Source organism: Zingiber officinale, chromosome 3B, assembly GCF_018446385.1.
Source record: "Zingiber officinale cultivar Zhangliang chromosome 3B, Zo_v1.1, whole genome shotgun sequence".
Lineage (NCBI taxonomy): Eukaryota > Viridiplantae > Streptophyta > Magnoliopsida > Zingiberales > Zingiberaceae > Zingiber > Zingiber officinale.
In genome coordinates this window covers 47,993,669-48,019,229 of record NC_055991.1, presented here as the reverse complement: position 1 = coordinate 48,019,229, position 25,561 = coordinate 47,993,669, and the positions used below count along the sequence as shown (strand labels likewise).

General features: G+C 40.0%; 2 long non-coding RNA genes and 1 pseudogene across 2 annotated transcripts; 1 reads left to right on the top strand and 2 right to left on the bottom strand.

The window, feature by feature from the left end:
* Positions 1–6,334: 6,334 nt before the first annotated feature.
* Positions 6,335–7,358, bottom strand: LOC121968266. Its single transcript, XR_006108033.1, has 3 exons — positions 6,759–7,358; positions 6,575–6,659; positions 6,335–6,380 (listed from the first exon to the last, which is right to left on the bottom strand). It is a non-coding gene; the product is annotated as an uncharacterized LOC121968266 (long non-coding RNA).
* Positions 7,359–13,780: 6,422 nt separating this feature from the next.
* Positions 13,781–14,299, bottom strand: LOC121968265. The gene is made up of 3 exons (XR_006108032.1): positions 14,200–14,299; positions 14,016–14,100; positions 13,781–13,821 (listed from the first exon to the last, which is right to left on the bottom strand). It is a non-coding gene; the product is annotated as an uncharacterized LOC121968265 (long non-coding RNA).
* A 2,441-nt stretch (positions 14,300–16,740) lies between these two features.
* Positions 16,741–19,760, top strand: LOC122054866 (annotated as a pseudogene).
* The last annotated feature ends 5,801 nt before the right edge of the window (positions 19,761–25,561 follow it).

Here is a 25,561-nt window from a genome sequence, read left to right as displayed (position 1 = left end):
CGAGCCTTACATTACCTAATTCTGTGCAGACTGGGGAAGGATCCTCTTTGTCAAGTGATCCTCTAGTTCCCAGCCTTTTGCCCTCCCCTCAGGGAAGATTCAATGGTACTGTGCCCGAAGAGCTCGGTCCACCCCCTATGCTTTATTGTTTACCCTCTACCCCTAGTCCCATTTCTCTAGACTATGTTCCTCCTATTACCTTTCCTTTTTTGTTAGGAGGTCATTTGGTAGATTCTTGGTTCGACGCAAAAAAATTAGTTAGTGGACTCTCATAGAGAGCTATCGGATAAGCTTGCATACTCGCAAACTAAGGTACTGTAACTTATATCACTTGTCTTTCTTTTATTTTTCTTCTATCTTAGTGATTTATGATTGTGTCTATTATTTTGAACTGGGCCTTTAACATGCATATTGCTCAACATTTCTATGACCTAGCCCAAGAAAAGGAGCTATTAAAGCAACAAAGCTCTAAGACGTCAATTGCTAGGGATTCTAAACAAATAAAGGTGTTATCTACTCAAATTTAAGAAGCTTAAGAACTGCCTAAGATTAAGCTTCAGAAAGTAAATCAATGGAAGACTACTCTAGATTCCCTTAAACTTCAACTTCAGGTAAATCTTCGAGAAACAATACAAGCACAATTGACCGAGCAGACTAAGAAGAGCATACAATTATCTGATCAACTGCACGCTCAAAAGACCGCCCAAACCACCGATCTAGCCACCAAAGTATTAGAACTAGAGAGTCAAAAGTCTGAGCCTAAATCTTTAGCATCAAAGTTGAAAACAACCCAAATTAGTTTAACAACTGCTCAAGTGGAAGTAGAGAAAATTCAAGCAGAGTTGGCAAATTATTGTGAAGGGGAGGGGCCGGTGTCAGTTCGATGTAAAAAAGAAGGATCTCTTTAGAACTAACTCAAGAATTCAATGCCCCGATTGCTGATGCCATTTTCCAAGAACTCACTTTAGGAGCATAAGGTGTTATGGAATAACTAAAGGAGGGTGGCTACTTAACTTTCAATCCTCCCGCTAGCTTTCTGGACTTCGAGCGTATAACTCAAAATGCTCCGCCACATCTATTTCCAGAATTTACATGATTTTTTCTATTCTACATATTCTAAATGCTAACTTCTTAATATGACAAGTTTGTCATTTTTCCTTAACTCCAACAAAGGTTCATATTATGACTTAATTCCTTTAGAATTAACCATCTACTCATACTGTCAAACTCGTCCAAGTCGTAGACCGAACTAGGCTTACTTGAGACCGAGTGAAATACAACATGCGAGTCGAGGTGTGATCAACCCCTACGGGTGATCACCCTATAATGCACAAAGTAAAATACAATTGACCTCTATAGAAGAGCAAACCATGGTGTGCTCAACTCTCAGAGGTGAGAAACCCACAATACATAAAGTGAAGTACACTCGACCTCTATGACTGAGCGAACTATGATGTGTAAGTTGAAGTGTTTACTTTGAGGGTGAACTATAGTTCTTTATGAATTTTACTTAACCTTATCAGCATAATGTTCTTCCTTACATATGACGAAAGAATTGCCCAGAAAATAAAGTTTACCTAGGTAAAAGTGCTAATACCTGGAGACGACTGCCTATTAATTCACCTACCTCTGTAAGCCTTACGCTAGCGACATGTGTGTGTATGTCATTGGCAGCACACCACTCTTTTCTTTTTCCATCGCCTTACTCTGTCCATCCTACGACATACTGATCCCACTTTTATCATTGTTATGATCTAATGGTCCCTTTCGAAAAACCTTTCCAGCAAGCTCTTATAAACATTTTCATGGAAAACCCCTAAGGATTTTTTCCCTCTCATCCTTGTCTTCTTCATTTTCACTACATCTTTCTATTATTTCTCCTTTCTAGAACAAGCAACTCTCTTCTCTAAAGATGGTGGAAGAGAATGAATGGTACACATGATGTTCTTCCCGCATCCATCTCTACGAATCTTACCATTTGCAAGTCAATTTTGGCATTCCTACTGACGTTGTGGTTCCTACTCCCAAAGATCGTCCTCATCATCCACCTCTAGGGAGTGATGCCATATTTTTAGTGCAAGTCAAGTCTGGTCTTCACTTCCCCCTTTCTCCTTTCTTTGTCATTGTTAGTCGCTATTTCAACATCCCTTTAAACCAATTTATTCCCCAATCCTTCAAGAACCTAAGTGGTTTTGTTATTGTCCGTCATTTATTTCGTATTCCCTTGTCACCCCTTCTATTCCACTATTACTTTCTTCCCCATTCCATGGAAAAAGGTTTATTTAAATTTCAATCTCACTCAAAAGTGATCTTGTTTAATCGAATACCAGCTCAAGATGAATGAATAGGTAGTTATTTCTTTATTCGACTCCCATCTCCACCTCCTTATCCCATGGCATGGCAATAGGATCTTCCTCAAATCCCCAATTTAGGGAGCCTTCTAACAAACCCCACTTTGGGTAGAGCCATAGATTACCTTAAAAGCCTCAAATTTAGCTTGCCCGAGCTAATTGTGGAGGGTCTATTGTATATTTTTGGACTTTCTCTGGTTGACCTTGAGCTGAGTGCTTCATTTGGTAAGAAGTAATCTTCCTCCTATTTTCAATTCATTAATTCTAACAATTCATAGTGCTCTTGCAGCTGAGGCTATCACTGCATCCCTTCTCTTTAAAAAAACTAAAATAGCAAAAGAGGCCCTGGACCAGATAGGCGAGAGTTTGTTAAGGGAATGCCAACAATAGTGTGCTTCCTCCTCTTCTATTCTGCTCCCTCCTGCTCCAAAACGTGCCTCTACCTCTTCTGACTCAGAAGCTCCTCTTGTATTTAACCATCGGTGACCTCAATCTTCCACAGTGCAACTACTAGAGCTCCCCTCCACTAATCAGGCCACCTCTAATGTGCCGGAGGATCTTTTTCCCAAAGGGAAAGAATTCGCACTCCTGGTACATCATCAATTTAATATCAAGCTTGCTATAATGAATCTAGGGAGATTAATATCTACATCTTGCAAGCTGACATGGGACTTTGAACCAACCGAACCAAGTATGAGGGTGCCCGAGACTTCCCTAGTGATAGTTGTGGGGACTTCAGGATTGGCAATTCCTGAACTCCTGAATTTACAGATGCCTCCTCCATCCCCACCAGCTTCAATGGGTGGGGTTCTAGTACCTTTTGTTCAAGAACTTAACCCCTGGGTTGCCAAGCGCCCATGTTCTTATATAAGGCCAACTGAAACGTAAGCAGCTGCTCAGCCCTCAACTCTTACTGCTTCCCTAGGGATCCCTAATTAATCCTTGGTAGTTTCCGAGTCCTCTAGTGCTCCTATATCAGGACCCATACCTACTCCTATTCCTCATTGTCGCTTCAAGCATCCCTATACATTGCCATCCGAGCAAGGACAAGACAACCTTTCTACTTTTGGTGTACTACATGTGAAGGGTTCCTTAACCGAATCGTGGTTGCATTTTTATAAGCAAATGCAAGGAGTTTCAACATCAGCATGAGCCAATGAACATGCTCGCCATGCCCTTGAAGTAAGCTCCCTATTAATTCCTTTAGTAAATTACCAAAACAAATCATAACCTCCCTTTTGCTCCTTCTAGTTTTATTCTTCAAGCATGCATTTGAGTCAGCTGGTGGTAGATTTAGAGAATTCCAACAAGACCTTAAAAGTGTTAGTGAGAGCCCTAGAGCTGATCATGTGATGATTGTTGTATGGACTCGATGTATCATATTCCTATATTTATAAAGGCATTTCTTATGGTTATTATACTTACTTGTATTGGTGCCAAATAACTAAGTATAATAGCATCCTTGAGTGGAAAGTTCTTATCTATATCAATCGATTGGTTGAATTGATAGTGAGATGATATAGAGAACACTACTTTTAATCATTCCTAGTCAAGTATTAACATTCTGGGACAATGTTAATGTGTTGAGACTAGCATGTAAGTCAACTCGATGACTTGATCTCACAAGTCATGGATATTAGATATCAAGTTGACACATGGGTATTCATTGAAGAATGTATACTGAATGACCCGCTATGAGAAAGTATCATGGATCGTTATATGAGTGTCATATACTTTCTCATGTGACTATTAGTATGACTATTAGTCCTTGGACCTGAAGTCACCATGGTTCCCTACATAAGGAGTTGCATACTTTGACTTCGTCAAACGTCACCCGTAAATGGGTGGACTATAAAGGTGACTACTGGGTATGTAACAAATTATGCGGAGGGATGTGAGTGATGTAGATGGGATCTATCCCTCCTATATGACAGGAGTGATATCATGATTCTTGATAGAGTGAGACCACTAAGTGCATGGCCATGACCAAATAAGTCAATATGATATATTGAGCTTATTTGATTAGAGTGAGTCTACTTGGAGTTCAAGACATAGATTGATTAGAGGATGACACAGTTTATACCGCAATTGATCAATCTAGATGTCTAGGATAGAAGGGCATTGTCACATATTGTGAGAGTCACAATGGTGATGTTGGATCTCAACATTCTTGTAACTTGGGTAGTAATGATGTGTTACTGGATACCGCTCATTGTTTATGTTTCTAAATGGGTTTAGGAGCATTGTCAATGTTACAAGAACCTATAGGGTCACACACAAAGAGAAATTAGATGGAGATTAGGTTCATATGATGGACCAAGAGGATTAGGTTCATGTGATGAACCAAATTGGATTAAGAGTAATCCAAATTAGACTAATTGAGTTGGACTCAATTTGATTCATGTGTCAAATGGGTCTAGTTTAGACTATGATTCATTGAGTCAATTTAAACCAATGAATAGAGATTCATTAAATTAAATTTGTCACGCCCCCAGAAGAGTCCCTGTCCGAGAAAATTTCGACAGCATCTCCCCTGTACGACGGACAATCAAAAATTTTCTACAAGCACTAAATACTCAGCCACAGGCGGCTGGAATCATAACAATAATAAAAATCAATCACCACGCAGTTTATATATATGTTCAGCCTCTGGCTGACACAACCACACAGTAATAATACTCTGACTCAAAAACCACCCTACTCAACTACACTCGTAAAGCTCAAAACCGACGAACTCACCTCTTCTTCCCTCCAGGCAGGCATGTAGTAGAATAAAAACCAAATCCAAATCCATCAATATAATAAAATCTATATCATATCCATAAGCAAATAAATCCAGAACATAACAAGTGCAAACAGTCTAGAACAAAAAAGGAAATCAAACGAAAACCCAATCACATCCTCGAGGTCTGCAGGGACCAGCAACTAGAACTCTCTCCTGACAGCATCAACCTGAAAATATCAACAATGAAGGCGGGGTGAGTCCAACACTCAGCAGGTACAATTGATATGCAAAGTAAAGAAATAACACCTAGCACTAATCATGCGTACAGTCTCCTGATAAAGATAAAGGTAACTACAAACCGAAGAAGACAGGAGAGAATCTGTACTAACCAGGACCCGGTAAAAGGACAAACAGTCCGAAAGGTATAGAAGACCTGTATGCATGTCAATCAAGGTATCCAAGCAATGTGCAGCATATAAGTGCAACAAACACAAACACAAACAATAAATGCATCATGCATATGATGCCAATGTCATGGTCACCCCTGACGCCAGTCAGCCGACTCACAATAACAATGGGACCGAGTGGGTAGGGCTGTGACAACCATGCACTCTGCATCACTACTCCTGATGAGTGACCGAAGTGGACGGGATGCTGTCGGAGTACATACGTACTCCTACCCCAAATCATAAATGGGGGAGCGCCATGCTCTCATCTCCCGGTACACTGTGACGGGGAGGGATCTCTAACGTGCTACACGCTGCGTCACACTACCCATGGGCGGACCAACGGAGCACCGGAAGAGCCAAACTGACGTGCTACCACGCTGTGTCCCGCTACCCATGAGCGTCACAACGGAGCACCGAATAGCTGGCAAAGTGCTCGACAATAAAGGAGCAATCAATCACTCAGCATGCAATCATGCGAATGGTGCATGTCACTAAACATGGTAATATACTAAATCAATCTCTGGACATATCATAATGTGCACCAAAGCGAATGAATCATATCAAGGTATCTGATCATATAAGGTATCAAACCTAAGTCCTGACATGGTAAAATATGATTATATCACTACCCATGAGCATGTGGAATCAGGTACATATCCATACAAGATGTAAACAAACAATCAATCAACAGGTAGCATGTATTGGGCAGTGATTAACCGAAACAAGTAAGAAACACAATTAATGCATCTTGTTAATTTAATTACTAAGCATATCAAAGACAATAAGTCAAAAGTACCCGCCTCCAATCGAAATGGTCCAACTCGGGTGTCGAGATGCTCGTCTCGAATCAAAGTCCTGTAATAAACCGTATAATTTAGCTAAATTTAATTATAATCAAATAGCTAAACTAATTTCAAATCCACCGACCAGTTAGGGTTAATTTCATTAACCCCAATTACACCGTTATATAACTTCTAGACTTACGTCAATAATTATTGCTAATACATCTAGCAATAATCTACCACAAAGATCAAAACCTTAAATCTTACCTCTAACTCTCCTTCAGTCGTCTGTGATGGCAACAGACTCGATTCACAACGGAAAGACCGAAATCCAGCAACTTCAGACCGTTCACTGCCAATTGGAAAACAAATTCCAAATCCAACTTAATAGAAAACCTTATAGTAGCATACCTCCATCCATAACACTGTTGACGTTAACAAAAATCCTTACCTAACTCATAGTTGTGTTTGTTGATCCACCACAAGGAAGGATTGATCAATAACAGAGAAGAATATCCAAGCTCTGCACTGCTCGGAAGGATAGAGGTGCCGGAAAGGATTGTAGCAGTGCTGCTCGATCAACAGTCGGTGGTGGTCGGAGTGGCTCGGGAGCAAGTGTCGGCTAGGGCACAGTGGAACCAACAGTGGTACGCGGGTGCCGGAATCGAGGTGGTCGGCGCTTCTCGAGTGGCTGGCGTCGGGTTAGGGCACAAAAAAGTAGCAGCCGGCGCTAGGAACTCCACGGCAAGGACTAGAGCTCCGAGTGGTCGACGGTGGCTCTCAACTAGGGCAGAGATTGGGTCGCCGGCGTCGGCAAAGGAGAAAAGGAAGGAGATGGCATCGGCCGGCTAGGGCACGGCGAAACCAGCGATGGTGGCTTCGGTGTCACGGAAGGGGAGAAGGGCACAGGGACGGCGTGAAGAAGGAAAGGGAAGAAGGAGATGCAACCCGCGACCACGGCTTGAATTGCAAGGAGATGGGAACTGCCGCGGCGCTGGTTAGGGCACGCGATCGGAGAAGAGTGAAGGGCAGCGTCGGGGAAATGGCTCGGCACGCGGGGGAGGAGAAAAGAAATAAGAAAGGAAAATCAGAAAAAAAGAATAAAAATAAAAAGAATTAGAAAAGGAAAAGAAAATAAACTTTTCCTCACATAAATGGGTAGCCTAAACAGGCTTTTTTTCTCGGCCCCGTACTTGTCCCCGTTACTCGTCCGTACGAGCTCCGAAAAATTCCCGAAAATTGTCCAAAAATTCCGGAAAATTCCCTTATTAATATGCGCCTATTTTCCGGTATTTTACATTCTCCCTCACTAATAAAAATTTGGTCCCCAAATTTCGTTATCTACCATCAGCAAGTACTAACAACAGATATATAGTATAAATGCTGAACGGTAAATAAATCACATACCTCAAGTGAAAAGATGGGGATATCGAGCTCGGATAGTATCCTCGAGCTCCCAAGTAGCCTCCTCATCCAAATGATGCTGTCATCCGACTTTAACCAGCCGGATAGTCTTGTTCCGCAATTAACGCTCTTTCCGGTCTATAATCCATACCGGAATCACCTCATAAGTTACGTTAGGCTGAACGGGAACTGAGATATCTATCAGCACCTGTGTCGGGTCAGATACGTATCTCCTCAGCATAGATACGTGGAATACATCGTGGACGTCTGCCAAAGACGGCGATAGTGCCAACCGGTAAGCTACCGCTCTAATCCTTTCCGAGATGTGGAAAAGTCCAATATATCGCGGAGCTAGCTTACCTTTGAGGCCAATCTCTTCACCCATTTCGTGAGTGAAACTCGCAAAAATACATGGTCGTAAATGGAGAACTCTAAGAGTCTCCGACTCCGGTCAGTATAACACTTCCAGCAATCTTATGCCTCTGTCATCCTCTGTCCGATAGTAAGGACCACTCTGCCTCGCTGAGCTCTATGAGGTCCCAACAACTGGGCCTCTCGGATTCTCATCCTGATCGACGACTGAGCAATTATGGTAGCGAGACTACCCTGCTCGGTCTGTCCCTGCTCCTCAAGGTCTAACACAGAGAAATCCTGAATCAAATCTGTGACCACAACTCGGTGGCAAGCTAAAGTCCCTCTGGACCTCTAACTAAGTGCATCGGTAACCACATTAGCTTTTCCCAGGTGATAGCTAATGGTACAATCATAATACTTCAAGAACTCCATCTATCTCCTCGGTCGAAGATTAAGTTCTTCTGAGTGAACAGATATTTGAGACTCCGATGGTCAGTGAGAATCTCAATGTAATATCATACAGGTACTGCCGCCAAATCTTCAGGGCAAAAATAACAGCGGCCAACTCCAGATCATGAACTGAGTATTTTCTTCTCAGGCTCCCTCAACTATCGAGAAGCATATAAGAATACTCTACCGCGCTGCACCAGAACAGCACCCATACCCTGTAGAGACGCGTCGGTGTAGAGGACAAATTCGTCCTCTTCCGAAGGTAAAAACCAAAAATCAAAGCCGACACTAGTCTCTGCTTCAGCTCCTAGAAGCTGGTCTTGCAATCCTTAGTCCAAGTAAACTTCACGTCTTTCATGGTCACGCGTGAAAGTAGCATAGCTATGCGGAAGAAACCCTCGACGAAAGGTCTTTAATATCCTGCGAGTCACAAAAGACTGCGGATCTCCTACACTGATTTCGGCTGCTCCCAACGGTAACAACCTCTATCTCCTGTGGAACCACGGTACACTCCTACTGGTGACCGTGTGTCCCAAACATCATAACAAAAGACAATCCAAACCAGCACTACTGATAATCACATATAGATGTTCTTGTCGAATCATCTCTAGATCTATGCAAAGGTAGTGTACGTGTCTCACCTCGGATCCGTAATAGATCACAACATCGTCCACAAAGATAATGGACACCTATCCAAACATCCTCGACATACTAAGATCATCGAGTCCCTGAAAACATCTAAGGCACTGTAAGCCTATATGGCAAAAACCAATACACATAATGTCCGTATCACAGACATTCCTATCCATAAGATCTCCAATAATAAATCGAAAAATCTGATCATCAATAACATAAATCACCAAAGAATAAATCCTCCAGGGTGAGAGCAACGCTCCATCACAGGAAACACCATATATGTGGGAGCAACGCTCTACCACAAGAAATCCTCAATATGTGGAAGCAACACTCCACCACAAATAATCTGAAATATGTATCTGCAATAAATATAGGAGCAATGCTCCGCTACCAGCAATCCGTGATATGTGGGAGCAACGCTCCACCACAAAATAATACATAAGTACCCCAAGGCACCTAACTATCCAGCTAGAGGCTGTACAAGATCTCCCTACCACAATTCACTGTGGTTAGCCTAGGCTATAACAACCTAGTAACTAATCAAATCCATCATCAACTCTATCAGCATCCTAGTGGGTCATCCACTGATAGGAAAATTAGTTGATGTGTTAATCCAACAAACGACATAATGCAGTCACTCCACATTCTGCATTCAGTATAAGTAAAATCATCATACTACTACCAATGTATATACCTAGCATACATGCTCACACAACATATGTATGATCAACAAAATCCTCCAATTCTTATACACCAAACACACTCACAACTAAGGTATATTCAGTATGATACATCCAACAATACATACCGAACACGTGTGCAAAATCAATGTAGGTAAAATCAACAATACACCACAAACAACACTCACATGACATATCTTCACCTATGCCAAGAGTATAACCAACATATACTTCCAATAAAGCATACTAAACCCAGGTGCACTCACATATCAAACATAATCAAAAAGATACCTCAGATACCACACCAAACACATATGCACATATCACAACTCAGATTAAATCGACAAAATGCCTCCATCAAAACACCACCGATGTACTTATACTACATCTCGGATTTAATCAACAAGATATCTTCAATAATACCTCCAGATACATACACCCAACTACATATCTATGATCCTCAAGGAACCTTCAAACCATATCAGAACATGGATACATATACTACTTGCAAATGGACAGTCTATCACAGGACTCCTACAACCCAAAACAATCATGATATACATGCAAAATCAGCATACCAGCTCAATCAAAGAGACCAACCTTATGCTACCAACACTCATGGGTTACCGGTATATCTAAACAAAATTCATGCATATGTATCAAGCATGAATACATCAATCAAAAGCAACCCAAAATAAAGCAGCCTAATCATCCAGTAACAACCCTGCTCTAGGTTCAAAGGAACTGGTATCGGACAAGAAAAATATACACACCGTGGTATAACATTGCCAGTCAATGTCATACACTACCAAGACTATATCTAATGGGGAAAATTTTATATCATCATAAATCCAAATGTACTCTCCCAGTATACACTAGTAACTATTGTATCTCATAAGTGTTAAGCAATTAGCTCTACACTTCCTTACATCAGCGGGGTCACATATCCCAAAGCACCCTCTAAGTTATCCCACCAGGTATATACAATCCACGGTCAAAATCTTCATGGAATCAGATACATCGATCCTTTATAACCTATCCAAGCCGATAATGATATATGGCTAAATCAGTCATTTTCACATCAGTACAAAACATGTACTGAAATGTGCTCTAGATACATAACTAAGCACAAATAACCTAAAGGTTCGAACCTCTAAAAATAGAATATAGCAATCCTCTACTGATCACCCACAAAACTAAATCATTCATCTACTAACTAATCAAGAATACCTTAATTCTCCACAAGCAACTAAGGTATATCCAACCACATAATATCATATGTATAAATGTATACAACCCAAAAGAAAAAGTCAATATTTAGGAACATCAAGACACTCTCATTTTCATCCTCAAAAATATCAGCCCACATAATATCAGATGAATCAGTCTTTACTCCCCATGAGGGCAAGTTAGCATTCAAAACATCAAATCATTATTTATCCACGAAGTCCAATATCAGAGGAAGCAATTATCAATTTTTATCATCCTGTTAACTAACCACAACTAAACAGATTTATTAAAATCTCATAGGTACTCTAAACCATAAACTCTCTAGCACCCAATTTATAATCTGATCACGTATTATAATCATCAAACCTGTGAATATCATATATGACACTCACTATGTCACCATCAACGACAACCCCAATAATAGATCATCAAAATAGTTGACACCCACATAACATTTACTCTCACAAACCATTAGAAATCAACATATCACAATATCTGATCTCCCAATATCCCTCAACCTCAAATCATTCTCAACAATGATCAAACATGATAACTCTCCAATGACCAATTTTTTTATCATATCGAATACCCTAATATCCAAAAGATACGAGTATAGAAAAAAAAACTCTACTGGCTAAGTCCACAGGAATATATAGGTATCATCCATTACCCAGCTAACAATAGCAGAGGCTGATATGTGCCTCCATCTCCTAGTAGTAGTAACAGAAGCTAAAACTACTGATGGTATGATATGAAAAATCACCAGAGAATATAATCCTTGATCTCTATGAGGGTCAACCCAGATTAGTGGCTAACCCATCACATGTAATATGGCTACAACAACCAGACATGTACTAAAGATAAAGTGCTAATACATGTCATAACTAACATAAAATAAACATCATACCTATTTGCTGTCTGGAGATGTTCCGTCGCTGTCCTGTCCCCAACCTTTGACCTCAAACTCCGAACGAGAAACATCGCCGGAAATCCAAAATAAATCCGAAACGGAAATCCGAAACATAACCATATCGAAAATCCGATAATGCCCAGTTTGACTCGCAAACCTGGCTAACCCAAATATCCAGAATACCAACAACAGGTATCCGATAAATCTCCAGAACACCCAAAAGCAGGTATCATAACCCGCTCTGATACCAAATAAATTGGTATCAGATAAATTCCGAAAATCCAAAATACGAAACAAAAGATCGTAAAACTGTGCTCTGATACCACTAAATTGTCACGCCCCCAGAAGAGTCCCTGTCCGAGAAAATTTCGGCAGCATCTCCCCTGTACGACGGACAATCAAAAATTTTCTACAAGCACTAAATACTCAGCCACAGGCGGCTGGAATCATAACAATAATAAAAATCAATCACCACGCAGTTTATATATATGTTCAGCCTCTGGCTGACACAACCACACAGTAATAATACTCTGACTCAAAAACTACCCTACTCAACTACACTCGTAAAGCTCAAAACCGACGAACTCACCTCTTCTGCCCTCCAGGCAGGCATGTAGTAGAATAAAAACCAAATCCAAATCCATCAATATAATAAAATCTATATCATATCCATAAGCAAATAAATCCAGAACATAACAAGTGCAAACAGTCTAGAACAAAAAAGGAAACCAAACGAAAACCCAATCACATCCTCGAGGTCTGCAGGGACCAGCAACTAGAACTCTCTCCTGACAGCATCAACCTAAAAATATCAACAATGGAGGCGGGGTGAGTCCAACACTCAGCAGGTACAATTGATATGCAAAGTAAAGAAATAACACCTAGCACTAATCATGCGTACAGTCTCCTGATAAAGATAAAGGTAACTACAAACCGAAGAAGACAGGAGAGAATCTGTACTAACCAGGACCCGGTAAAAGGACAAACAGTCCGAAAGGTATAGAAGACCTGTATGCATGTCAATCAAGGTATCCAAGCAATGTGCAGCATATAAGTGCAACAAACACAAACACAAACAATAAATGCATCATGCATATGATGCCAATGTCATGGTCACCCCTGACGCCAGTCAGCCGACTCACAATAACAGTGGGACCGAGTGGGTAGGGCTGTGACAACCATGCACTCTGCATCACTACTCCTGATGAGTGACCGAAGTGGATGGGATGCTGTCGGAGTACATACGTACTCCGAGCGCCATGCTCTCATCTCCCGGTACACTGTGACGGGGAGGGATCTCTAACGTGCTACACGCTGCGTCACACTACCCATGGGCGGACCAACGGAGCACCGGAAGAGCCAAACTGACGTGCTACCACGCTGAGCGTCACAACGGAGCACCGAACAGTGATGAAACTGGCAAAGTGCTCGACAATAAAGGAGCAATCAATCACTCAGCATGCAATCATGCGAATGGTGCATGTCACTAAACATGGTAATATACTAAACCAATCTATGGACATATCATAATGTGCACCAAAGCGAATGAATCATATCAAGGTATCTGATCATATAAGGTATCAAACCTAAGTCCTGACATGGTAAAATATGATTATATCACTACCCATGAGCATGTGGAATCAGGTACATATCCATACAAGATGTAAACAAACAATCAATCAACAGGTAGCATGTATTGGGCAGTGATTAACCGAAACAAGTAAGAAACACAATTAATGCATCTTGTTAATTTAATTACTAAGCATATCAAAGACAATAAGTCAAAAGTACCCGCCTCCAATCGAAATGGTCCAACTCGGGTGTCGAGATGCTCGTCTCGAATCAAAGTCCTGTAATAAACCGTATAATTTAGCTAAATTTAATTATAATCAAATAGCTAAACTAATTTCAAATCCACCGACCAGTTAGGGTTAATTTCATTAACCCAAATTACACCGTTATATAACTTCTAGACTTACGTCAATAATTATTGCTAATACATCTAGCAATAATCTACCACAAAGATCAAAACCATAAATCTTACCTCTAACTCTCCTTCAGTCGTCTGTGATGGCAACAGACTCGATTCACAATGGAAAGACCGAAATCCAGCAACTTCAGACCGTTCACTGCCAATTGGAAAACAAATTCCAAATCCAACTTAATAGAAAACCTTATAGTAGCATACCTCAATCCATAACACTGTTGACGTTAACAAAAATCCTTACCTAACTCATAGTTGTGTTTGTTGATCCACCACAAGGAAGGATTGATCAATAACAGAGAAGAATATCCAAGCTCTGCACTGCTCGGAAGGATAGAGGTGCCGGAAAGGATTTGCAGCAGTGCTGCTCGATCAACAGTCGGTGGTGGTCGGAGTGGCTCGGGAGCAAGTGTCGGCTAGGGCACAGTGGAACCAACAGTGGTACGCGGGTGCCGGAATCGGGGTGGTCGGCGCTTCTCGAGTGGCTGGCGTCGGGTTAGGGCACAAAGAAGTAGCAGCCGGCGCTAGGAACTCCACGGCAAGGACTAGAGCTCCGAGTGGTCGACGGTGGCTCTCAACTAGGGCAGAGATTGGGTCGCCGGCGTCGGCAAAGGAGAAAAGGAAGGAGATGGCATCGGCCGGCTAGGGCACGGCGAAACCAGCGATGGTGGCTTCGGTGTCGCGGAAGGGGAGAAGGGTACAGGGACGGCGTGAAGAAGGAAAGGGAAGAAGGAGATGCAACCCGCGACCACGGCTTGAATTGCAAGGAGATGGGAACTGCCGCGACGCCGGTTAGGGTACGCGATCGGAGAAGAGTGAAGGGCGGCGTCGGGAAATGGCTCGGCACGCGGGGGAGGAGAAAAGAAATAAGAAAGGAAAATCAGAAAAAAAGAATAAAAAGAAAAAGAATTAGAAAAGGAAAAGAAAATAAACTTTTCCTCACATAAATGGGTAGCCTAAACAGGCTTTTTTTCTCGGCCCCGTACTTGTCCCCGTTACTCGTCCGTACGAGCTCCGAAAAATTCCCGAAAAATGTCCAAAAATTCCGGAAAATTCCCTTATTAATATTCGCCTATTTTCCGGTATTTTACAAAATTGATTTGAATCAAATGTTAGATTTGATCAACCATGGGAGATAAGAGGTCAAGTTTGACTTGACTTGAGAGGGAAGATGAAGAGTCAAGTTTGACTTGACCAAATGCCACGTCATGGTGGCTTGGCATGGGTCGGCCAATGACGGTGTTCCACATCATCAAGGCTACATCAATGTGTGCCACCTTATGAGGAATACCAAGAACCATGACTCTTGGTATTACATGGAGGTTTAAAATGCCAATAAGTGGCCGGCCACATAAGATGATGGTGTAAGTGCAATTGTGTGCTCATTGATTCTCCCTTCTTCGTCTTCCTCTCTTCTCTATTCTCCCTCTCCTCCATTGCCGAAACCACTTAAGGGTGCTTGCACACTCTAAGTGGTTCCCTCCACCTTTTGTCCGTGTGGATACGTGTAGAGGAGTGTACACTTGACACTCTACGAGATCCGGCAACCCTTTGGACAAGCGGGATAAGCAAAGGGCATCGCTACAAGGGTATACTTCTTTTTCATGTAGATCTAAGGTAGATCTAGTGTAGACAAACATGTACATGTACAATTTTTATTTATCTTCGCACGGATTCGTGGCTAGCTTCGGGGTTTCTGCAATGCAAAAAGCGGTTTTTGCGGGGGTGAGACCTTAAGGCGCTATTAGATCAAGATGGGACACTCGAGATATTCATTTCACGAGAAGGGGCGCTACCCCTAATCCCGCAAGGGGCATTGTCTTGCTATCGCACCCGAAAATCGCTAGACGGGACCACCGCGGAGTTGTGACTCATAAAATTGATAAAAAAAATAGTATTAAATTTATAGAAATTTATGTAAAATACATAATTTAGAATTATGTATGATATTATGATGGTCATGGCCCAAAACCCCAATTTGATTGGTTTAAAATTGTGTTGTAATTCATAATATGGCCTGCGCGCCATTTTAATGTTGTGCGTGTTGTATATGATATGCGACCTGCACGTCGTGCCTCCTTTATTTATGTTCCTATTATAAATAGACTTTAGACTCGAATGTAACTCGAGTTTCATATTTGTAATGTATAAAATGAAGCGGTGGAAGGTCCACTCAAGAAGGAGTTACGAAGAGGGTGCTGTCAACACATGGCGGTCAAAAGGAGCACTACAAGAAAAACTCTCATAGACATCGGTGGAACAACATCGGTTTTAAGCAAAACCGGTGTCTATGAGTATTTTACATTGGGTTTTCTAAAAACCGGTGTCTATGAGCGTAGATTTTCGCTCATAGACATCGGTTTTTTTAGCCGATGTCTATGAGCGCCTTTTTTCCGTTAATAGACACCGATTTTTACAACGGTTTTTAAAACCCAGTGTCTATGATAACTTCCTTGTTCTATCTACGAAATCGGATAGTAAAAAACCGTTGTTAAAAGTGATGTTAATGAACCAAAATAAAATAATTTTATTTTCCCACCAATACTTAGCCGAAAATTTACAACACTTCACTCTTCCCTCCAAACCTAAACCTATATTGCGCCGTCCACCGTATACCGTCGCAACACCACCACCACTTTCATTCTCGCCGTTGGTCGTCCAACCATCTCTCTCAACCTCATCTCCCTCTTTCACTTCCTAGATCGACACCCGCCAGAGAAGTAGGGTTTGGAGGAGCGGATCAGCAGCAGGAGGAAGGAGAAGAAAAGCAGCAGCCAACATTAGGCCGATTTTGATGGAAGGCCACGAGAGGCCACTGACGTTTCTGAGGTACAACCAAGATGGAGATCTGCTCTTCTCCTGCGCCAAGGACCACACACCCAACGTTTGGTTTGCCGACAACGGAGAGAGGCTTGGTACTTATCGTGGGCACAATGGCGCTGTCTGGTGTTGCGATGTCTCCCGTGAGTTCCTCTTTCTTCGCTGCTCCCGTTTTCACAACTTTTTTGTTGACAAGGTTTGGTTGATAAGACATATCTTATATGCCTTTGTTCGGGAAGGAAGTTAGGGCTTGTCTGTGTCGAGATGCCAATTGTAACAGATTTGTCTTCTCTTCTTACCTTGGGCGTGGAGCTGATAGCTCTTAATCTGATAATTCTAGGGGATTCTATGCAGTTAATCATGGCGAGCGCGAATCAAACCATGAAGCTATGGAATGTGCAGGATGGAGTTCAGCATTATTCATTTGATTTTGACTCTCCAGCTAAATCTGTGGACTTCTCATTTGGCGAAAAACTTGTTGTAGTCACGACTGATCCATTCATGGGCTTGCCATCCACCATTCAAGTGAAGAGAATTGCCAGGGATCCAAATGAACGTATGAACTGTCTGAAATATACTTTGTTTACACTTTGAACATGCTAGCTTTTATCTTAACTACATATCTAAGTTCTTCAACATAATGTTGCCTTGGCCTTGAGGTAGGCTCCATGAGAATGTATAAGATAATTATTGAACTATCATTACTTTGTAGGTTCATGCATGACTGAAATTTGCTCATGCTGTTATAGTTAGCACTATAGATTGCTTTTCGTCAGATTAGTCAATATAGTCAATCTACTAATCTAGCAATTCTAGTACAATGACTTTGTATTCCTAGGAAGTCAGGATTTCACTTGAAGCATGATTAGTCATATCACCTATGTATAGTCTTATTGTTCTCACCATCTCTTCACTGCTATAGGACAGTCATTTCATGATGTTTGCTTGTGCAGAAACTACTGAATCGGTCCTCACCATTAAGGGACCTGTGGAACATATAAATAGGGTTGTGTGGGGATCACTAAACAAGACTATAATTAGTGCCAATGAAGATACAGTGATCCGTGTATGGGATACTAAGGTGGGTTTGTTTATATTTTTCATTATATCTTTTCATAGTTTCCATATATTAGATAAACAATTTCACTATAACTAACGTGCTTTCCTCTGCTATCATACACATTCATGTATTACATATATAACAAAGCTATTCATTTTCTTGGAATTATTTACCAAAGACTTGATGGATGTTTCTATCTTCTAATCTGTAAATTTGATGTTTTGTGATGCGATATTTGCTAAGTATGGATTTTTTTTCCTCTGATACCATATTAGTCCCCCCTACAATTATTGTACCAGTTCCTAATATATCATTCTTTCACATGGTCTACTTTTCATGTTTGTCATGTTTTTTGGTGACTTTTATCTTTCAAGGAAATTTTATGCCGTTTGACAACATATAATTAATCAAATTGGTTGCAAGGAATAACAGTACAAAATCTAAGATATATAAAATTTCAGACTTATTTGATTTCATTTTTTAATTAGTCAAGACCTTGCCCAACTCTTCATCACAACACAGTCAATTTCATTCTTATCGTCATTGGGCAACATGTGTATTCTTTGTGGTATTTTTGTGTGAACTTTTCAGACTGACAAACTGCTGAAGGAGGCATACAAAGAAATTGGTCATCAGAAAACGATTACCTCCCTATCAAAATCTGCAGATGGCTCTCATTTTCTAACAGGTTCATCAGATAAGTCTGCCAAGGTGACAGCCACTTTTATCTAGAATTTTTTTATCTCACACTTCAATTTTTTGTTTACTTCATAAATTTCATTTTTCCAATTTCTTTGGTTTAGCTCTGCGATGCAAGAACTTTGACTCTTCTCAAGACGTATGTGACAAAACACCCAATGAATACTTGTGCAATATCTCCACTTCTTGATCATGTAAGCAACTATTTGCTACAAAATATTTTCTGCTTACCTTCTCATTTGATTGATTCTGTTTTGTCAATTTCCAGTAGGTGAAAGCTACCAAGCATGCAAGAAATGTGGAATTAAAAGTATCTACTTTACATAAACAAAGATATTTTCCTTGGTTTTGATAGATTTGCCTTTTTTTTTAAAGCTCCCCCCTATTTGCCTTGACATTTTCTTTTCACCTACAAAACAATACCTTATGACAGAGCTACGTTAAATGAGCTGTTGTAGCTTCAATTTGCAGCTTGAAACCTGCACTATAGCTATATTGTAATTTGATACTTGAATTAAAAAATTTTGTAATTGCTTAACATCTACCTTCTCTCATTATGTTTGATATTGACACACTGTTTTTTGTATGATAATGTGGGACAGTGGAAACTTATGCTTTATATGGAGAGTGGAATACATGGCTACATTATATGACTTCATGTTGTGATCCAGTGTCTTGAATTGAAAATGTGACATTGTTATTTAAATGGGAATTTCTCATGTTGGAAATTAATTAAAGTTTGAAAGTAAACAACAGTGTACTTAGTAAATATTGTATGTCTATCCTTGTAAATCTGATATTTATATGGGTAGTCACATCAACTTTTCCTTACAGTTGGTAGTTGGCACTCCTTGTAGTGTTGCAGGTCTTGAATTCTTGATTTTTAGCTTCGTCTATTAGTTTTATTTAGGTGGCTATTGGAGGAGGCCAAGACATGTCACTACCATTGACCGCCGTGCAGGAAAATTTGAGGCCAAATTCTTTCACAAGGTGAACTATTTTATTGGTTTCCCGAATGCTATGATATTTATTATAATTTATATTATGTTTTTATTTTAACTAAATCTTTATTAATCATTTTTTTAAACTAATAGAATCTTCAAGAAGAAATTGGTAGCGTGAAAGGACACTTTGGACCAATAAATACTCTGGCTTTCAACCCTGATGGGAGAAGGTTTGCTGCACTGCTTATGTTTTATAAGCATGCTAAATTTCAACTATGCTAACTGTCTGATAAAAAAAAAAACTACTATCTAATCCTAACCTAATTCTTCCCCCGCATGTTCGTATAGTAGATATAGGTTATTAGGTTGATGTATCGTGCTGTATTAATTTGTTTATTTTACTGAAATTATCCTCCCTCTTCCCCTTCCTCCAAAATTTGCTGCTGCTGTGCTTTTCCTGTAGGGCTTGATGTATTTCTATGTAGTCTTTGAACTTCTCTTATGTGAGATGAATAAGTAGATAGATCCCTTTTAGATATTCGTTGCTCCAGTTGTTGCGCTTGACATTTATGATATGATCTTTCATTTGATTTCCTCTAGTTCTACAAAGTTTATGTATGGTTGAAAGAACAGTCTTGAATTTTTCGAGTTTGAATTCTTAGAAATGATTTCATAAGCCTAGCTCGAAGAGGATAAAATTTGAAATTCGTGTAGACTAGTTAGCATTTTATGCCATGAGACCATGGAAAGATGTCTTGGGACTAACCATGTGCAACCATTATGCTTTAGAAAATGTCATTGTTTTACAGTGGAATGAGATGGTTATGCTGAGTACCCGTCATGGGAAATTCAAGATAACAAGCAGTATTTAATTATATTTTCAAGAATAAGAGGAGAAAGATGTAGTTTATCAATGTGATATATCTTGATGTCTAGTTATGTTTCTTATCTTATTATGTTTGTCTAGTGCTTGTATGGAGGTGCTTAGAAAGGACCCCAGTTAAGACAATTGGATCGTGGAGCTAATATCATTGTTGCTACACCAGGACGTTTGAATGATATTCTGAATATGAAAAGATTGAACCTCCATCAAGTACTGATTAATTAAATTGCAACTATGAGAAAACTTTGTTGCAATAATTTCTGGTTTGGAATATATTAAGTTCCCAGGAATGATAGATCTATCACTATATGATGTGGTTGAGATAAATGATGAATGTATCTCTTTTTAAGCATTCAAATTAGTCATCTTGTTACCTGGTGCTCTTACTACTTTTTCAACTATGATTTTTTGTCTTGGTTTACTAATATATTATTTATGTGTTTTTACAGTTTACAAATCTCAAGTACTCCAGAGTTGAAATTGATGAAGTACGGCTCGAGTGGGCTGAATGCATGCTAGATTACATTTGAGTAGGAAAGGTATTTGATTTTTGAAAACTTTGGATGATGCATGCATTTGCATGGAATGTAAATTGCATATATTACCTTGATGTGTACAATATCTATTACCTTTTGATGTTGTAAAAAGAATATTTGTATATTTTATGGATACTATTGTAAGAAGAATATTTATGTAATTTGTGAATATTTATGTATTTTATGGATACTGTTGGAAGAAGAATATTTGTGTAATTTATGAATATTTGTGTATTTTATGGATACTGTTGTAAGAATAATATTTATGTATTGGTTACATGGATATTGATTTGTTTGTATATTATCAGTTTTTCACTGTTTCGGAAATCGAATTTGTGTCGTTAAACAATACTGATATTAAATCGGTTTTCCACCGTTGCAAAACCGGTGTCATTAACTAATATTACATCGATCGTATACCGCTGCCAAAATTGGCATTATTAACATATAATATTACATCGATTTTACACCGTTAATGAAACAATGTCGTTAAGTGATACTACACCGGTTAATAACCGATTCGAAAACCAGTGTCGTTATGTGATACTACACCGGTTATAACCCGATGTCTAAAATGACGACTTTTTACATCGCCTTCATAGACATCGGTCGAAAATGTAATAGACAGCGGTGGAAAATCGATGTCTATGAGGGTTTTTCTTGTAGTGGAGGTGTTTGAAGAAGCCGTTGACCCTAGGTTGACCGTCTGATCTTCTCATTGGCTAGATGATGGTGTAAGCGCAATTGTGTGCTCATTGATTCTCCCTCCTTCTTCCTCTCTTCTCTATTCTCCCTCTCCTCCATTGCCAAAATCACTTAAGGGTGCTAGCACACTCTAAGTGGTTCCCTCGACCTTTTGTCCGTGTGGATACGTGTAGAGGAGTATACACTTGACACTCTACGAGATCCAACAACCGTTTGAACGAGCGGGATAAGCAAAGGGCATCGTTACAAGGGTATACTTCTTTTTCATGTAGATCTAAGGTAGATCTAGTGTAGACAAACATGTACATGTACAATTTTTATTTATCTTCGCACGGATCCGTGGCTAGCTTCGGAGTTTTCGCAACGCAAAAAGTGGTTTTTGTGGCTCGAACGAATCTCTACGCTTCGATAATTAGAAGTTAGAGATATTATTGCAAGGCTATGACTCTGCAATTCAAGTGGAAAGGGCTTTAAGGGATAAGGTGATTTCTGATTCAAATCTTAAAGCTATTTTATTAGAAAGGATGGAGCATTCTCAAACCTCCACTTCCCTTGAACTAACCCAAGAACTAGCTAGCGAGGACTTCTTACTATTGCAAGGATAAGAGGAACTTAAAGCAAAAGAATATCAAATTGAGTTCTTGTGAAAAGAATTAGATGTTGTGAAGGTTGAAGCCAACATGGCTTGCACTGCATTATCATCCTACCAGGCTGGGGAAGAGGAAAGAGTTAATGTAGGGAGAAAATTCTACCTTAATTCTATTGATTTCTAAGATGAACTAGCCACCAGATTTGTTAAGACATTAAATTGTGTGGCAGAAGGTGCGGTCCAGCAACTGCGTAAGGGTGGCTATTTATCAAAGGAACCCTCTCTCTCATTCATAGATCAAGAACAACTCCTCGAGGGGCTCCCAGAAGATGTCATGGCTAAGTTTGACTAGGGCGTTTGTGCCTCCTATTATGTAACTACAGACATTTATGTGACTACAGGCATTCATTCAAAGAAATTCAATACTTAATTTTTGAATTATATACTAAATAGTGGCAAATAGCACCTATTTCATTTGTATATCCTTATGATCTTTAGAACCACCAATATACTCCAATTTGCCTCACGTACCTCCTGAATAAATAATCTCGAGCAAAATACCTTGATTATGAAGTATATCATATAAAGAATCTTTGGACAAAAGGGGCAACTGAGGTAATTCTGTTGGAACCCCAAGGCTATTTTTGGTGTGATCAACCAAGTTAGGTTAGATCCTGTTATGTTCTGATCCTTGTGTCTATGTGTGCAGGAGCATAGAAGCAAAGGAAGTCCAGCGAAAGACGCTGCTAGCGAGAAGGACAGCACGGGAGAGAGCCGATGGGCTTAGTGCATCCGAGGGATGAGACGCTACAAAAGAGTACGTCAGTGGATGACAAGGACGTGCGCCATGTTCGAGGGACGAGAAGCTGGAGCAGAAGCTTGCTCGAGGAGAAGGCCAAAATTGGATTCGGGTGAGTCTTATTTCGGTTGACAGAAATCACCCAGGCGACTTAAGTAGAAGAAGAGCTAGATGGGAGTTATTGAGCTGCTAGAGATGCCTTCAACAGGAGTTGAAGGCGCCTCCGCGACCATCAGGTAGAAGGCGCCTTCAACCAGCCATGGAAGGCACCTTCCATGGCTATGGAAGGCGCCTTCGGCCAGGTAATCTAGCCATTGATGAAAAGGATAAAGTTTTATCCTTTGCCTCATTGGAGGCACATTCTAGCCCTATGGGAATCACCTTCAGCCTGAGGATAAGTTTTTCCACAGGCTATAAAAAGACCCCTAGACCTAGGAAAGTAAAATCAACTTTTGTATTGATTTCCTAGTAATAGTCTGAGCTGGTAACGAGTGTAAGAGGCTTCTTTTCCTTCACCAAAGGAGATTCTTAAGAGCTTTCATTTGGCTTGGATTAATAACCATCTAGGTTGTAACCAAATAAATTCTGGTTCCTCTTTTCTTTAGTTTCTTATTGGTTCTATTTTATTTGCTATTCCTACTAACCTGAGTTGAAAGATCGAGAAGGTATTGTTTTAAGTGTTTCAGGTAACTCAACCATCTCCAGCCGGCCCATGGGACCAACAAGTGGTATCAGAGCCTAACAGCTTCAAGAGGACTAACCACCGAATGAAGCGCACAAGATGGTCGGTTCAAGCATCCACCCACCAAAGTTCGAGGGGGACTTCGCCAACTGGAAAAAAGAAGATGGAGGTATTTTTCAAGAATGATTTTAATTTATTTTTAATAATGGAGTTTGGTTTTGTAGCACCCGAGGGTAAAGATAAATACCACTAGACCAAAAAGGAGCAAGCTGATTTTGTGGCAAACAGCAAAGCAGAGTTCCATCTGCTGAGCATTCTACTGTCACAAGAAGTTAATCGGATCGGAGCCTACGAGTCTGCGAAGGAGCTCTGGGAGAAGTTCCTAGAACTACATGAAGGAACTTCAGAGGTGAAACTCGCGAGAAGGGATCTGCTTAGAAACTAGATCAGCAACATCAAACTGGAACAAGGCGAAATAGTTACACATCTTCATTCAAGGATCAAGGAGCTAATCATTGGACTCATGAATCTCGGAGAAAAGGTAAGTAACTGAAATTCGCTAAGCTACGTGCTTAATGCATTCCCTAGAAGTACTGAATGGGCATCATTAGTAGATGTCTATTACATATATAAGGATTTAGGTTCAACTACGTTAGAAGAGTTATTTTCTACCTTCGAAGTTCATGAAATTGTTGGAGTGTATACTAAAAGCCTAGCTTTTATATAAACATTTATAAGAATCACATTGGTCAAGTGTCTACATTTATATATATCAAATGTAGATGTTCAATTAATTTATATTGTAGATAACATAGTGTGTGGTGTCACACACAGAAGATTGTGTTATCGGTTCTTTATAAATTATAAAAAGTAGCTCACGACTAAGATGGAAAGGAACAAACCATTGGAATAGTCATAGTGTAATTAGGCATTAGTTTATCTTGACTAATAAATTACACTAGTGCACTTTAAGTGTATTGAGCAGGACCATTTAAGGTAAGTTCTTTTTATACTGATTTAATAAAAGAACTAGACCTTAGTTATTATGGAAGTGTGTGCTCTTAATCCTAATATAATAACAAGCACATATATTTAATATTTATTTCTTTGACTTATCAAAGGGTGAGATTTAGTTCGATAAATCAAAATGCCCGATAATTTGGGAAATGATGTTACTTATAGTGTGACTTGTTGATTATAGAAGGAAACTGTGTCATAGTAATCTAGGTTGATAATGTCCCCAAGAGGAGCTCATAAAGATTGTCATGTTAAACCCTGCAGGTGGACTTAGTCCGACATGACGATAAGGTTGAGTGGTACTACTCTTGGACTAAGATATTAATTAAATGAGTTGTTAGTAACTCACTTAATTAGTGGGCATTCGACATCTTAAACACAGGGAGACTAACACACTCATAATAAGAAGGAGCCCAAAATGTAATTTGGGATTGGTGCGGTAGTTCAATAATAATTCTTTAGTGGTATGAATTATTATTGATGAAGTTAAGTTGTGTGTTCGGGGCGAACACGGGAAGCTTAATTTCATCGGGAGACAAAAACCAATTCCTCCTCTCGGTCCCTATCGTAGCCTCTTGTATATAGAGATTTATACCCACCACATACCCACCTTCTTACCCATCCTAATGGGGCCGGCCAAGCTAGCTTGGAACCCAAGCTAGGGCCGGCCAAGACCAAGTGGATGAGCCAAGTTGGTGGCCGGCCAAAGCTTGGGTCCCAAGCTTAGGTGGTCGGCCACTAGAAAATTAAAATAAATTTTTATTAAAATTATTTCTTATGTGGATATCATGGTTTTAAAAGAGAGTTTAAAATTTAAATCTTTCCTTTTATAGCTTTCTACAAAAGATTAAGAAAAGATTTGAAATCTTTCC